The sequence below is a fragment of the Lepisosteus platostomus genome, chromosome 15 (genome assembly GCF_059453375.1).
Source record: "Lepisosteus platostomus isolate fLepPlt1 chromosome 15, fLepPlt1.hap1, whole genome shotgun sequence".
Lineage (NCBI taxonomy): Eukaryota > Metazoa > Chordata > Actinopteri > Semionotiformes > Lepisosteidae > Lepisosteus > Lepisosteus platostomus.
Genome location: NC_142625.1, coordinates 1,293,047 through 1,307,340, shown reverse-complemented (window position 1 = coordinate 1,307,340; position 14,294 = coordinate 1,293,047). Strand labels below are relative to the sequence as shown.

General features: G+C 50.2%; 3 non-coding genes across 3 annotated transcripts; all 3 read right to left on the bottom strand.

The window, feature by feature from the left end:
- Positions 1 to 389: 389 nt before the first annotated feature.
- On the bottom strand, positions 390 to 586 carry LOC148647549 (U2 spliceosomal RNA). Its single transcript, XR_015926989.1, has one exon. It is a non-coding gene; the product is annotated as a U2 spliceosomal RNA (small nuclear RNA).
- Positions 587 to 7,044: 6,458 nt separating this feature from the next.
- LOC148647548 (U2 spliceosomal RNA) lies at positions 7,045 to 7,236 on the bottom strand. Its single transcript, XR_015926945.1, has one exon. It is a non-coding gene; the product is annotated as a U2 spliceosomal RNA (small nuclear RNA).
- Positions 7,237 to 13,890: 6,654 nt separating this feature from the next.
- On the bottom strand, positions 13,891 to 14,083 carry LOC148647547 (U2 spliceosomal RNA). Its single transcript, XR_015926939.1, has one exon. It is a non-coding gene; the product is annotated as a U2 spliceosomal RNA (small nuclear RNA).
- Positions 14,084 to 14,294: the final 211 nt, after the last annotated feature.

Genomic DNA, 14,294 nt, shown 5'->3' with positions numbered 1-14,294 from the left:
AACGCCCAGCTGTCGAAAGGGGCCCGCCTGCAGGGACGGGGACGGACACACACGCAAGCAAGCAAGCAAGCAAGCAAGCAAGCAAGCAAGCAAGCAAGCAAGCAAGCCACGCCTGCCTCCCTGGGAAAAGGCTGAAAAACCTAAGTTTTTTGGAGGGAAAACGCACGGGAGCCGAAAAGGGGGCCGGCCTGCTTGCCCAGAGAGTCGAGACGCGGGAAAGCGCACAGAGGGAGCACGGGAACCGAGAGGGCGAGAGAGAGAGACAGAACACAGAGACACACAGATGGGGGACGAGGGACGAGACCCGAGAAGAAGGAGCTCCAGTCCACTTCGCTCGCTCGCTCGCTCGCTCGCTAGCTACCTACGTCTGTCTTTTCACCGCTGAGAGAAGGTGGTGCACCGCTCCCGGAGGCGCTGCAATACCGGGCCGATGCGTGGAGAGGACGGAGCAAGCTCCTGATCCAGCTCCCTGTTCCAAAAATCCGTTTAATATGTGGTCCCCCGATGGGGGACGTATCAGATATTAAACTGATAAGAACAGATTTTTTTTTTTTTTTTTTTTTATTATCAAAGATAACAAAGGAATACTACATCACAATTATACCATCAATTCCGATGAACACATCCAAAAAGCAAAAATAACAAAGCAGACAAAAATCTTAACAAAAACAAATCACTACTGGGTATCAATCAACCAATCTTTTTAAATATCTGCTAAAGACTTCCATTTTTCTTTTACAGCGTGATAACTTAGCTTTTCTTTATCTACAGCCACCATGCATTTAATGTCCCCCACAATTTTGTTGTAAACCCCACCCACACTCCATAACACCCCTTTTTTGACCAAAGTGTTCCTAGCGGCCCACAAATACAATTTAACACAACTCATAACAAACCATAATATGAAAGCCACACCCCTCGTTCTTCCACGTCCTCTTACCCCAAACATTACCGTGGCCAAATTTACCTTAAACCCAGCTTCTATCGATTCCAATAAAGGTGTGCATTTACCCCACACTTGCTGAGCAAAAACACAGAACCAAAAAACATGTTCCATTGTCTCTCTAGCTCGGCAGTCTGCCCGAGGACACTCAGTTTGTCTAGACAACTTGTGCCTGTGCAAGACGTCTCGCACGGGAAGTCTCTTCCAAACCAGCTGCCAATTCAGGTCCATCATGTCTGGCCGCAAACCTTTGGGCTGAACCCTCCTCCAGGTCTCAGCAGCCACGTTCCCGACAATTCTGTCCTCTTCTTGCCCCATTACAGCGCTGTACAGTGCCCTGTGATTCCTCAGAGTCAGCACATCCTCTGCCACCCGATGTTTCCGGACCCAGGACACCGCATGCCTATAATGCCACGGTAAGTCCTCTCCGTGCGGGACATCGTTCCTCCAACAGGTGAGATGTCGGAAACTGTTGGCAAGCCAAAACTTTACAAAAAACTGGTAATTATGCACTACAGATTGGCTTAAAGCAACACATAACCCCGACACATATATACAATTTAACTTGATTGGTATATTCGGTACTCCTCTACCTCCCATATCAATTGACCTATACATATCCTGTCGCTTGATATACTCGTATCTTCCGTTCCAAAGAAACCTAAAAGTTTCTCTAGTTAGATACCTATTATATCTCGCTGGCATTGGGTAAATATTCGCCAAGTATATCAAGGCTGGTAAAATGTCCGTCTTTAAAACTGTTACCTTTTCTACGAATGTTAAGCGTTTGTCACCCCATCTTAACAATCGGACCCTTATTGCCTCCAAAGCCTGAAGCCAGTTATAATGCACCGTTCCCTGCTTTTGGAAAGAAATCCCCAAAACCTTTAAAGGGCCCCTACAAAAATCCAGGCCATGTATGCCTTCCTCTCTGTCTCTCCATAATCCAAAAAACTTAACTTTACTTTTATTTCTGTTTAGTCTGGCCCCTGATACCCTGGCAAATTCCTCGAAGATGGCCAAGGACCTCTGCAAACTGTGATCGGCGGTCAGCACCAAGGTAACATCATCTGCGTACAGTGTCATTTTAACTTGCTCTCCACCACTCCCAGGCAGTATTAATCCCTCTATGCCCGGGTCCCCGTTTACCATCCTTGCAAATGGTTCCATGTAAATGACAAATAACAAAGGGGACAGTGGGCAACCTTGTCTTACCCCAGAAAGCTGCTTCACCAGTTTGCCAACAAAACCATTAACCACTACTCTACTACCCACCTGCGTATACAAGGTCTTCAACCATCCAATAAAAATTGGCCCAAAACCCATCTTTTCCAGCACACACCACAAAAAGTTGTGCGACACTTTGTCGAAAGCTTTCTCTAAATCTAAATTAGCTAGTACCAACGGAATATTCCGGTGTTCAGACCACGCTATTGCGTCTCTGACTAATTGGAGAGACCAGTCAATTCTCCTTCCCCGTACGCCACAAGTCTGATCGCTCCCTACTACTGTCCCCATCACTTCCTTCATACGATTAACCAAAACTTTAGCAATTAACTTGTAATCTGTACATAACATCGTGAGTGGCCTCCAATTGCCTAGATCAGTTGCCTGCCCTTTTTTAAACAACAAGGTCAGCACCCCTTCTCGCATCGAGTCTCCTAACATTTTCCTGTTGAAAACCTCGTGCGCTGTTACTAACATTATGGGCCCTATTAAATCCCAAAAGGTTTTATAGAATTCTGCAGGAAGTCCATCTAATCCAGGCGCCTTCCCATTCTTCATCCCTGCCAAGGCTCCCCTAAGTTCATCTATAGTAATAGGCTTCTCTAAGAGACGCCTGCTACTCTCGGGCACCCGTGAGGAGATGCATCCAAGAGCAGTGGATTCCAAACCTCCTTCTAAGGCTCGTGCTGAAAAGAGGTTCTTGTAAAAGGAGTAGACCGCTTCTAACATCTCATCAGGGTGCTCTACAATCTTGCCTTGATCTATTCGAACCCCGTCCATTCGTCTTTTCCTTTGCTGTCGTCTCACTTGCCTGAATAGAAAAGAAGCACATATCTGTTGCTGTAACAAAAGATCTATTCGGGCCTTAAACAAAAAACTCTTAGCTCTCTGTTTGTAATAAGCCTGGAGTCTAGCTCTAGAAGCCGCCACCTCATCCGGATTCACTACCTTCCCCTCATTAAGTTGCATGTAGAGATCATTCAATTCTTCTTGCAACAATCTCCCTTCCTTAGCCTCCCTTCTCCTTCGGTTAAGACTATATTCTCTAGTCTCCCTTCTAATTTTCTTTTTCATTATCTCCCACCAATCCATAGCAGAGATGTGCTCCTTCTTCGCACACCACCACTCATTTAATTTTAACCTCATGTGTTCAACATACTTTTCCTCCTTCAAGATCTCAACATTCATTCTCCAAATACCTCGACCATACATCCTCTGCGGCAGGCTCAGCTTAACCTCCACTAACGTGTGGTCAGAGTACCACATCGGACGCGCCGCTGTTGTCTCCACCCTCACCTCTCTTGAAGCAAACATGTAATCGAGACGCCTCGCGACTCCTGCTGCATTCCTCCAGGTGGGCGCCACAGCACCTGCCGTGACTCGTAAAACACAATCCACTAGGTTGAAACGGGTTAGGAGCACACGTAACTGCTTAGCTCCCACATCTTCCTGTTTACTAAGATCAACGTTAAAATCACCACCAATGACAAGCATCCTATTAGTAGCACATATCGGGTAGAGCTCCTTATAAAAATCTGCTCTCAGTGAACTTATTGCGGGCGCATACACACATACAAACCTAAAGTTATTATTCCCATAACACACATCCACACTCAGGGCTCTTCCCGGCACTACTATATTACAATTCTCCACAATCATTTCACAGTTACCAAACAGAATACCCACCCCCGACGAGTGAACCCCACCCACACTCCATTTGGATCCCCCCTTATCCCATTCCCGTGAAAAAAGCACTGCATCCTTCTCATTCTTCAAGTGCACCTCCTGTAAAAAGCACACCTCAAAATTCAGGTCTTTTAGGGACTGAAAGACAGCAGTTCTCTTAACTCTATCTCTAAGCCCTCTTGTGTTAAGTGTCACAACCTTCATTTAAAGATTAACAGTTTCTCTCTTCCCATCTTCTAATGATATTCATTGCTGCAATATATGCATCTCTCACCTCACTCTCCTTAGGCCCGTGCACGTATAACCTAATGACTCTCTTCGATCTTCCTTCACTTTCTAAACTAACACCTGGAAAAGCTCTAAGAATGCTTTTAAGACCACCTGCTCGCACCGGGAATCGCACATTTCCATTCGCCCATTCACATTGCCTGAGAAAACTAGCAGACGCATCCAAATCTTTCATTATTCTACCCTCTGTTCTAACTACCCCAGCTGCGAAAGCCTCCTTAGCCATACCCCCATTGCTTCTCCATCGTTTCACAATATCTGAAAAGAGGATTTTCTTAGAACCTATTTCAGCATGTGTTTTCCCAAACACCCGAAACCGCTGAATATCCCCCCCTACAAGTACACACTCATAATTAATCTCTTTTTTTTGAATCTCCTGCTCCTCAAACCCAGCAGGCCACTTGACCCTATTATTCTTCTCGTCCCATTTGCAGATTTTCACAAAGTCCCGAGGCAACTCCGAATCCAGCCAGAGGCCTTCCTCTTCTCCTTGCTGTGGATCTACTCCGGACTCCAAACCTTGGGTGAGTATTAAACCACCGCTTTCGTGTGTGTCTGCCGTTTCAGGAACACATGGTGTCTCAACAAAATCTGAGGAAGCACTACCGCGGAGCTCCACTGCCTCTTCTTCTCGAATCTCCCCTTCCTCTTCCCCCTCGGCTAAAGGTAAGTTGTCTCCTCGGGTCACGGACTCAGGCCTGTCACTTTGTGTTGAATCCTCCCGTTCTCTGCCCGCTTTCTTTGCGGAGAGCTCTTCTGACTCCGCAGATTTCCTCTTCACAGTTCTTCGAGCCATGGCTGCGCCCTCTTCCTCCTCCTCCTCCTCCTCCTCCTCCATCCGCTCTCCCCAACTCTTCCTTCTGGCCTGTGGGCCCACGTGCGCCACCTCCTCGGCCGCTTGTATTAAAAAAGCCAGCCCAGGCGTTCCGGCACTGATCTCACCACTTGATTGACCTATCTCCATTTCTTCATTCTGCACCTGCACATCATTGACTCCGGAAACCCCTTCTTCTGCTGCTTCTTGTTCTGTTGGCGTGTTCACAACCGAAACCGCCACTTCTGCCCCGCCTCCATCTTCTGCCCCACCTCTTTCACCTTCACGATCATCAGGCTTGGTCTTCTCAACCCTCAAGGACTTACTAATGGCGGCTGAGTAGCTGCCAGCCTTCCTGGGGCACTCCTTAAAAACATGGCCCCGCTTTCCACAGAGGTTACACTTGATTTCCTCCGTGCACATAGACGAAATATGGCCAATCCCATCACACCGTCTACATATTTGAGTCTCACAGTTGAGGGCCACATGTCCTTCCTGCCCACATCGCCTACAAGTGAGGGGCTGTCCCGGGTAAAACAGGTACCCCCGGTCTGAACCGATTGCAAAGTTCGCCGGCGGATGCGCCAAACCGTCCACTGCTTGTTCGCTGAACCTAAACCTCACTCGGTATCTCCAGTTCCCGGTCCAGTATTTTTTCTTATCTATTTGCTTAACCCCTTCACCTTGCACATCCACAAAGCGTTTGAGAAAGTTCAAAATGTCTCCTTCCGCAACATAGGGGCTAAACATATGAACAGTCAGCCACCGCACTTCCCTTGCAAACAATGGCTCCACATAAAAGTCTTTTAACGGCTCCTCATTCCGATGCGCATTTATAATTGCCCATACTTCCTTGCATCGTACATCAGAGATTAGTGAAAGGTCAAATACCTTCTTCCCGGGGTAATTCTGCAGGCAGAAGGTGTCCTCCCATCGCACTCCCAAAGCCGTTTCAAGGACCAATTCTTCAAAAACATCCCGGTAGATGAACTCCTGGTTTCCGCAATCCTCCTTCAAGACAAATCGAATGGTATTCCGCATCTTCGCCTCCCTGCCGCTCGGTCCTCTCTCCATCCTTCCGATTATGGCCGGATCCATCTCCGCCACAAGAAAAAAAAGAGCTCCTGCCTAGCCTATAGGCAGGCTCAGAAAAAAAACCTTCACCTTCCTTCCTCTTGACTGTTCCTCCAGCCGCGGTCAGGCCACGTACTGGGATCGCAGCCAAAAGGCCGAGAAGCGATGCCCACAAAGGCGCGGACCGACGCGCGGGCGTTCCGCTGGCGCACAGTGGCGCAGGCCGACTCCTCTGGAGCCCGGGACCCGCGCAGCTGCCGGCCTCCCTGCAGCCAGAGGCCTGCCGCGGGACTCTGCTCCCCCTCTCTCTTGCCTGCCCGCCTGCCTTCCTGCCAGTCCCGGGCGGGGGCCCTGCTCTTTGATCTTCTGTCAACGGCCCGACAACGACCGCAGCCGCAGGGGGCGCCAGCCGCCCGGCCTCCTTAGCTTAGGCCCCTCCCACCGGCAGCAGCTGCGCCCAACCGGCTGCAAGCCAAAGCCGAGCGCCAGCACCTGCGGGTAGAGGCAAGGGGCAGCTCTCTCTCGGGAGGGAGGGAGGGACGGGGACGCGCGCGCACACACACACGCCTGCCTGCCGAAAAAAAAGAAAGAAAAGGTGGATATACTAAGTTTTTGGGAGGGAAAACGCCCAGCTGTCGAAAGGGGCCCGCCTGCAGGGACGGGGACGGACACACACGCAAGCAAGCAAGCAAGCAAGCAAGCAAGCAAGCAAGCAAGCAAGCAAGCAAGCCACGCCTGCCTCCCTGGGAAAAGGCTGAAAAACCTAAGTTTTTTGGAGGGAAAACGCACGGGAGCCGAAAAGGGGGCCGGCCTGCTTGCCCAGAGAGTCGAGACGCGGGAAAGCGCACAGAGGGAGCACGGGAACCGAGAGGGCGAGAGAGAGAGACAGAACACAGAGACACACAGATGGGGGACGAGGGACGAGACCCGAGAAGAAGGAGCTCCAGTCCACTTCGCTCGCTCGCTCGCTCGCTCGCTAGCTACCTACGTCTGTCTTTTCACCGCTGAGAGAAGGTGGTGCACCGCTCCCGGAGGCGCTGCAATACCGGGCCGATGCGTGGAGAGGACGGAGCAAGCTCCTGATCCAGCTCCCTGTTCCAAAAATCCGTTTAATATGTGGTCCCCCGATGGGGGACGTATCAGATATTAAACTGATAAGAACAGATTTTTTTTTTTTTTTTATTATACAAAATACAAAATAAAACACCAAAACTACAAATACATAAGTCCAAAAACACAATCAAAAACAAAAACAATTACACAGCTAAATCAAAGGTATCATAATCTCATCCCTTATATAGACACAACCCACCCCAATACAATTCCCTTGCTCAAAAACAAACCCACAATTAACATGAAGCAGATATGCGTACATAAAATAAACAACTTACTTGAAAAACACAGTACATGATTTCCAACCCCAACCCTATTTACATAATCCCGCCCCTTATGCAAATTACCTACCACCCCCAAATTCACCCAACAGTCTTATTTACAAATTACAGGAACATTAAAGGACCTAGACTATTTCCAATCCCAGATATCCACTATGGATTTCCATTTCTCCTTTGCGGCATGAAAACCCCATCTTTTTATGTCCCCTTCTACCAACCCTCTCAAATTCCATAAAAGCCTTCTATATAACCCATCTACTGTACAAACAATTCCCCTCTTGACTAACAAATTCCTGGAATTCCATAACTCAAACTTAATTAAACTAACTAGCAACCATAACACAAAGCTCTTAGCGTTTGCCCCACCTCCCACCTTCAACCCATATAACACAACTGCAGGAAGTACACAGAAAGTGGAGGACAGGCTACTAAACAAAGTTTCACATTTGTTCCAGGTCCGCTGAGCAAAATTACAGTCCCAAAACACGTGGCTGATCGACTCCACCGCATGACACCCGGCTCTAGGACACTCCTGCTGCTTTGTCAGCTTATGTTTGAACAAAACCTCACGAACTGCCAAACGACCCCAAGCGGATAGCCAGTTCAAATCCATTAGATGGTGCTGTAGCCCTCTGGGCTGGACTCGCCGCCAGACCACGTTGGGGACGCCACCTACGAGGCTGGCCTCTTCAGCTTGAGTTACTGCAGAATAGAGCCGTCTGTGGTTAAGCAGGACCTGGTGATCTTTAAGCTCAGGGTGCTGTTTCAGCCAGTGTGTCGCATGCCGATAGTGCCATGGCAGATCGTTCCCATGAGGCAAACTGTTGGACCACTGAGCCAGGGCGCGCACGTGGCTAGATAGCCAGAACCTGACAAAATACTGAAAGGGATGTGAGACTGGGGAATGCAGAGCTATACACAGGCCAGACACATATATACAGTTTAGCTTTACAGGGAAGTTGGGAACTCCCCGTCCGCCTTCTTCCACTGGGCGATACATATCGACTCTGCGCACATACTCATATTTTCCCCCCCACATGAACATAAAAACCTCCCTTACCAGATATCTGTTGAAGCGCGCAGGCATGGGATACACCGATGCTAGATAAACCAGCACAGGCAGAAACACCACTTTCAGGATCAGGACTTTACCTACAAAGGACAGCTGCTTGTTCTTCCAGTGCGTCAGCTGCAGCCTAGCCTTCTCCAGCCTCTGGGACCAATTGCACCAAGCAGCATCCTGTGCCGTGAATAACACCCCTAGAATCTTAAGGGGCCCTTGACAGATGTCCAATCCATGCGCTGGTCCCAGCTGTTCTTTCCAAGGCCCGAAGAACTTGATCTGACTTTTCCCCCTGTTTAGCTTTGCACCTGACGCGAGGGAGAAGTTCTCGAAGACGTCCAAGGCCGCCTGTAGGCTAAGGTAAGAGCTGAGAAATAAGGTAACATCGTCAGCATATAATGCCACCTTAACTCTTTTTCCTCCACTCCCAGGTACGAGGATCCCGTCAATGGATGGCTCCTTCTGGACTGCCCGCGCATAAGGTTCCATATATAGTGCAAAAAGTAATGGGGACAGGGGGCAGCCCTGACGCACACCAGACTCTTGGAGAACCAGTCCTCCCAGGTGCCCGTTCACCAGAACTCTACTGCCAACCTGTGAGTACAGTATTTTTAACCAGCCCAGCATGACAGGGCCGAATCCCATCTTCTCCATCACTTGCCAGACAAAGGTGTGTGAGACATTGTCAAAAGCTTTTTCTAGGTCCAAGCTGGCGATCAGCAACGGGACGTTCCTGTTCTCGGACCACGCTATCACATCCCGTACTAGTTGGAGGGTCCAGCTGGCACGCCGACCTCGAACCCCGCAGGTTTGGTCCCAACCGATCACATGAGCTAGGACCCCCTTCAAGCGGTTTACCAGCACTTTAGCGATCAGCTTATAGTCCACGCACAACATCTGCAGCGGCCTCCAGTTCTTAAGGTCCTTTGCAGGTCCTTTTTTATACAACAGTGTGAGGATTCCCTCCCTCATAGACTCACACATAGCCTTCCTACGAAAGATTTCCTCCGTCACCTGAAGTAAGATTGGCCCTAAGATATCCCAGAACGTCCGATAAAATTCGGCTGGTAGTCCGTCTTTACCTGGTACCTTACCAGCCTTCATGCCGAGCAGAGCGTCGCCAAGTTCCTGCAAGCTTATAGGAGCCTCCAACTGTTCTTGGGCTTTGACAGGAACCTGCGCTGTAATACCGCTCAGCAGCTTTGCACCCATGGCCTCGTCCACCGTCTTTAGGGAAAAAAGACATTGGTAAAAGTGCCTCACCACTTCCAGCATCTCCTCACTACTAGTAACTATTTTCCCCTCCGAAGTCTGAATGCCAGTCATCACACTGCGCTTCTGTCTCTGACGAATTTGCCGGAAGAAAAAACTGGAACATGTTTCGTGAGATTGTATGAACTGCACGTGGGCTCTGAACAGGTAACTCCTTGCCTTTTGCTCGTGATAAGTGCGCAGTTCAGCTTTAGCTGCTGCAATATCTTCAGGGCACACTGACATATCCTTATTACACTGGGAAAACAAGGTGTTTAATCTTTCCTGCAGCGCCCTGCCCTTCTGCCGCTCACGCTTGAGCCTTGCTCTGCCATAAATTCTGGTCTCCTTTCTAATTTTCTTTTTTAAGTGTTCCCACCAATCAATCAGGGGAGTCCCCAGATTCCTCTCCTTCCACCATGTTTGCAATTTGTACCTCATTACCTTGACATATTCGTCTTCTCTTAGGTTCTCCGTATTTAACTTCCACACCCCACGCCCAAACTGGTTCCTTAAATGTGGAAAATGGGCCTCTACTAGGGCATGGTCAGAAAAACCTACCGGCAGCACCACCACCTTCTCCACAGGTACGTCCAGTGAGGCGAATACATAATCAAGGCGCTTCACAGTACCTTGAGCGTTCCTCCACGTGGCCTCTGCTTTCTCCTTTCGGATCCGGTAGGCGCAGTCGTAAAGTCCAAACTGTGCTAGAAGAAGATTGAGCTGCTTTGCCCCTGGATCCCTCTTATCTTGGAGGTCCACGTTAAAGTCTCCTCCCATGATGATCCATTTGTTGGTAAGGCAAACAGGATAAAGTTCCTTAAAGAAATCTGCCCGTAAAGCCATCATTGCCGGGGCATACACACACACACACCGAAAGCAATTCTCACCCGAACAAATATCCAAATATAAGGCTCTCCCAGGCACTACATTCACACATTTCTCCACTATAAAATTGCGATTGCCAAATAAAACTCCAACTCCCGAGGAGTGGACACCTCCGATATTCCATCTAGAATCTCCTCTGTCCCACTCACGAGTGAACTGTATGACGTCTCTTTCATCTTTTAGATGGACTTCCTGCACCAAACAAATATCAAAAACCATGGTTTTCAGGTAAGAAAAAAAGGCCGTCCTCTTTACTAAGTTCCTTAAACCCCGAATATTTAAAGTTAATATTTTCAACATTAGGGGGCAGTAAAAAGGCTCATCAGCTCCATGTAGGCTTGACGCACTGACGCCTCCCTTTGTCCCTGCAAATATAGTTTATCTATTTTACCTCCTGATCGCGTACAGCCAACTGACACTCCTTCATGCAACCTCAGCACACGTCGGAAGTTTGACGGCCGGGGCGGGTACTGCACGTTTCCGTTCTTCCAGGCACAGGCCTCCAAAAACTGCAGCGGGACCTCCAGAATCTTCAGCACTTTGTCAGGGCGCCTTTCCACCCCCACCTCGTACATCTCCTTCAGTTCTCCCTTGTCCCTTATCCATTTCTTTACAAAGTCACCCAACAACATCTTCTTATTGGTCGCATCTATCTGGTTGCGGCCCTTTACTTCGAGGGTTGAAATCTCCTCACCAGAGTGCTCACAACGCACGACAATCCCTGCCGGAGATAGCCCTTGCTCATTGAAGGTCCTAGGCCAGACTATTTTGCTGGCCTTTTCGTCCCATTTACAGAACTTCTTGAACCTCATAGGTACCTCAGCGAATATAAAGACATCTCGTTCTTCTCTCTGCAGGGCGACGCGTGGCTGCATGTGTTCTTCTGAGGCTTCTGCCGAGGTCGGGGTCATCTCCGTTTCTGGAATGACAAAGCCTGAGGACATACCCGACTCTGCCGTAAGGGGGGGGTCACCCACACCACTTACCTCGCCCTCCGACCCTAGTGGAGTAGATTCGGCCTGGGCCAACGAATCTGTGGCCATCGACTCAAGGTATTCCATGGGATCTACACCCGATTTCTTCACCAAGGGCGGCACATCATTTTCCGCCTTTCTTTTCACAACTTTCCTGGCCTGGACGGTGTCCATGGCCTCCTCTTCATCCACTCTGTCCCCCCAGTCTGACCCTACTTCCTCCGCAGAGGGCAGGCTTGATTCCTCAGCCAACGCTCTTATATGCTCTAGCGCGGCGAGCGAGACCCCACCTTCCTCCTCTGCGCTCCCCAGGACCTCCTCAGCACTCACCGGAGCCTCCGTCTCTTCTTCGCCGCTGCGATCTTCTGCTGAGGTAAGTGCTGTTGCCGTCTGCCTGTGGTCCGTTACCTCCTGCCCTTGATCCACACCCTCAGGTTCCATCACCTCCTCGCCAGCGTCAGGGACCAGCGACGCCGGTGCCGGGCCCTCTGCTGCATCTTCTGCCTGGTGAACTGAGGTAACACTTGCTGCCGATGTGCCACCCGCCACGGCTGCGAAACTCATACCTTTCTTTGGGCACGCCCTGTAAATGTGCCCAGAGACCCCGCACAAATTACATTTCGGCTCAGCCCTGCACATGAAGGTGCTGTGCCCCACAGTATCACACCTTCGACAGACCTCCACATCACAGTCAGCAGCATAATGGCCCTTCTGCCTGCATCGTCTACACGCCAAGGGTTGATCAGGGTAGTACAGATAACCTGTATAAGTTCCAATTGAGAAGTTAGCAGGAGGGTGCAAGAGCCCATCTTCAGCACTAGGGTCCGCTCTGAAACGCACCAGAAATTTCCTTTTCCCGTTCCAGACTCTCTTCCTATCCATCTCCTTGATACCCGTGCCCTGAACGTCAACAAATCTTTTAAGAAAATTAACAATGTCTGCGTCTGGGGTAAAAGGGTTGTTCATATGGACCCATATGGGTCTCGCCTCCCGTGCAAACAAAGGTTCAAGGAAAAAATGAACAAAAGGTTCCTCCAGTCTGCGAGCAGTCAAAACAGACCAAACTTTCGTGCACTGTTCAGCAGAGTAAAGTGACAAATCAAAAATCTTTTTACCTGGAAAGTCCTGGAGGCAATAGATCTCTTCAGGCTGTAAGGACAAATGCTTGAAAAGGACTTCATCCTCGAAAGCATCCCTCTTGGCAAAATCCTTGTCAGAAGCCTCCACTCGCAGCACAAAACGCACAGTATGCCTTGGTCTTGCATTCTTGCTTGAAGTCCTCTCCATCTTGTGTAGAGTGGCCGGAATCCTATCCGCCACAAAGAAAAAATCGCCGTCGCCTGGAAAAAGCCGCGCCGTCCACCCCTTCCCGCCTTTGACTCAGAGCCCAAGCCGCGGTCAGGCCACGCACTCAGGATCTTCGCCAAAAGGCCGAGAAGCGATGCCCACAAAGGCGCGGACCGACGCGCGGGCGTTCCGCTGGCGCACAGTGGCGCAGGCCGACTCCTCTGGAGCCCGGGACCCGCGCAGCTGCCGGCCTCCCTGCAGCCAGAGGCCTGCCGCGGGACTCTGCTCCCCCTCTCTCTTGCCTGCCCGCCTGCCTTCCTGCCAGTCCCGGGCGGGGGCCCTGCTCTTTGATCTTCTGTCAACGGCCCGACAACGACCGCAGCCGCAGGGGGCGCCAGCCGCCCGGCCTCCTTAGCTTAGGCCCCTCCCACCGGCAGCAGCTGCGCCCAACCGGCTGCAAGCCAAAGCCGAGCGCCAGCACCTGCGGGCAGAGGCAAGGGGCAGCTCTCTCTCGGGAGGGAGGGAGGGACGGGGACGCGCGCGCACACACACACGCCTGCCTGCCGAAAAAAAAGAAAGAAAAGGTGGATATACTAAGTTTTTGGGAGGGAAAACGCCCAGCTGTCGAAAGGGGCCCGCCTGCAGGGACGGGGACGGACACACACGCAAGCAAGCAAGCAAGCAAGCAAGCAAGCAAGCAAGCAAGCAAGCAAGCAAGCCACGCCTGCCTCCCTGGGAAAAGGCTGAAAAACCTAAGTTTTTTGGAGGGAAAACGCACGGGAGCCGAAAAGGGGGCCGGCCTGCTTGCCCAGAGAGTCGAGACGCGGGAAAGCGCACAGAGGGAGCACGGGAACCGAGAGGGCGAGAGAGAGAGACAGAACACAGAGACACACAGATGGGGGACGAGGGACGAGACCCGAGAAGAAGGAGCTCCAGTCCACTTCGCTCGCTCGCTCGCTCGCTCGCTAGCTACCTACGTCTGTCTTTTCACCGCTGAGAGAAGGTGGTGCACCGCTCCCGGAGGCGCTGCAATACCGGGCCGATGCGTGGAGAGGACGGAGCAAGCTCCTGATCCAGCTCCCTGTTCCAAAAATCCGTTTAATATGTGGTCCCCCGATGGGGGACGTATCAGATATTAAACTGATAAGAACAGATTTTTTTTTTTTTTTTTTTTTTATTATTACAAAAAGCAAACTTTCAAATATGAACATAAACAATTCACAAATTACAGACAACCAAAATACATAACCCGTAAACAGTCAACCTTATAACACAACCCCAAACAAAATACGAACCCAATACATAGCAAATCAATATCACAACTCATCATTATACATTTCCATCATTCCCTCATAATCCCACCCCTCCTGCAATTATAACTCTCAAATCAATCCTTATAGTAAAC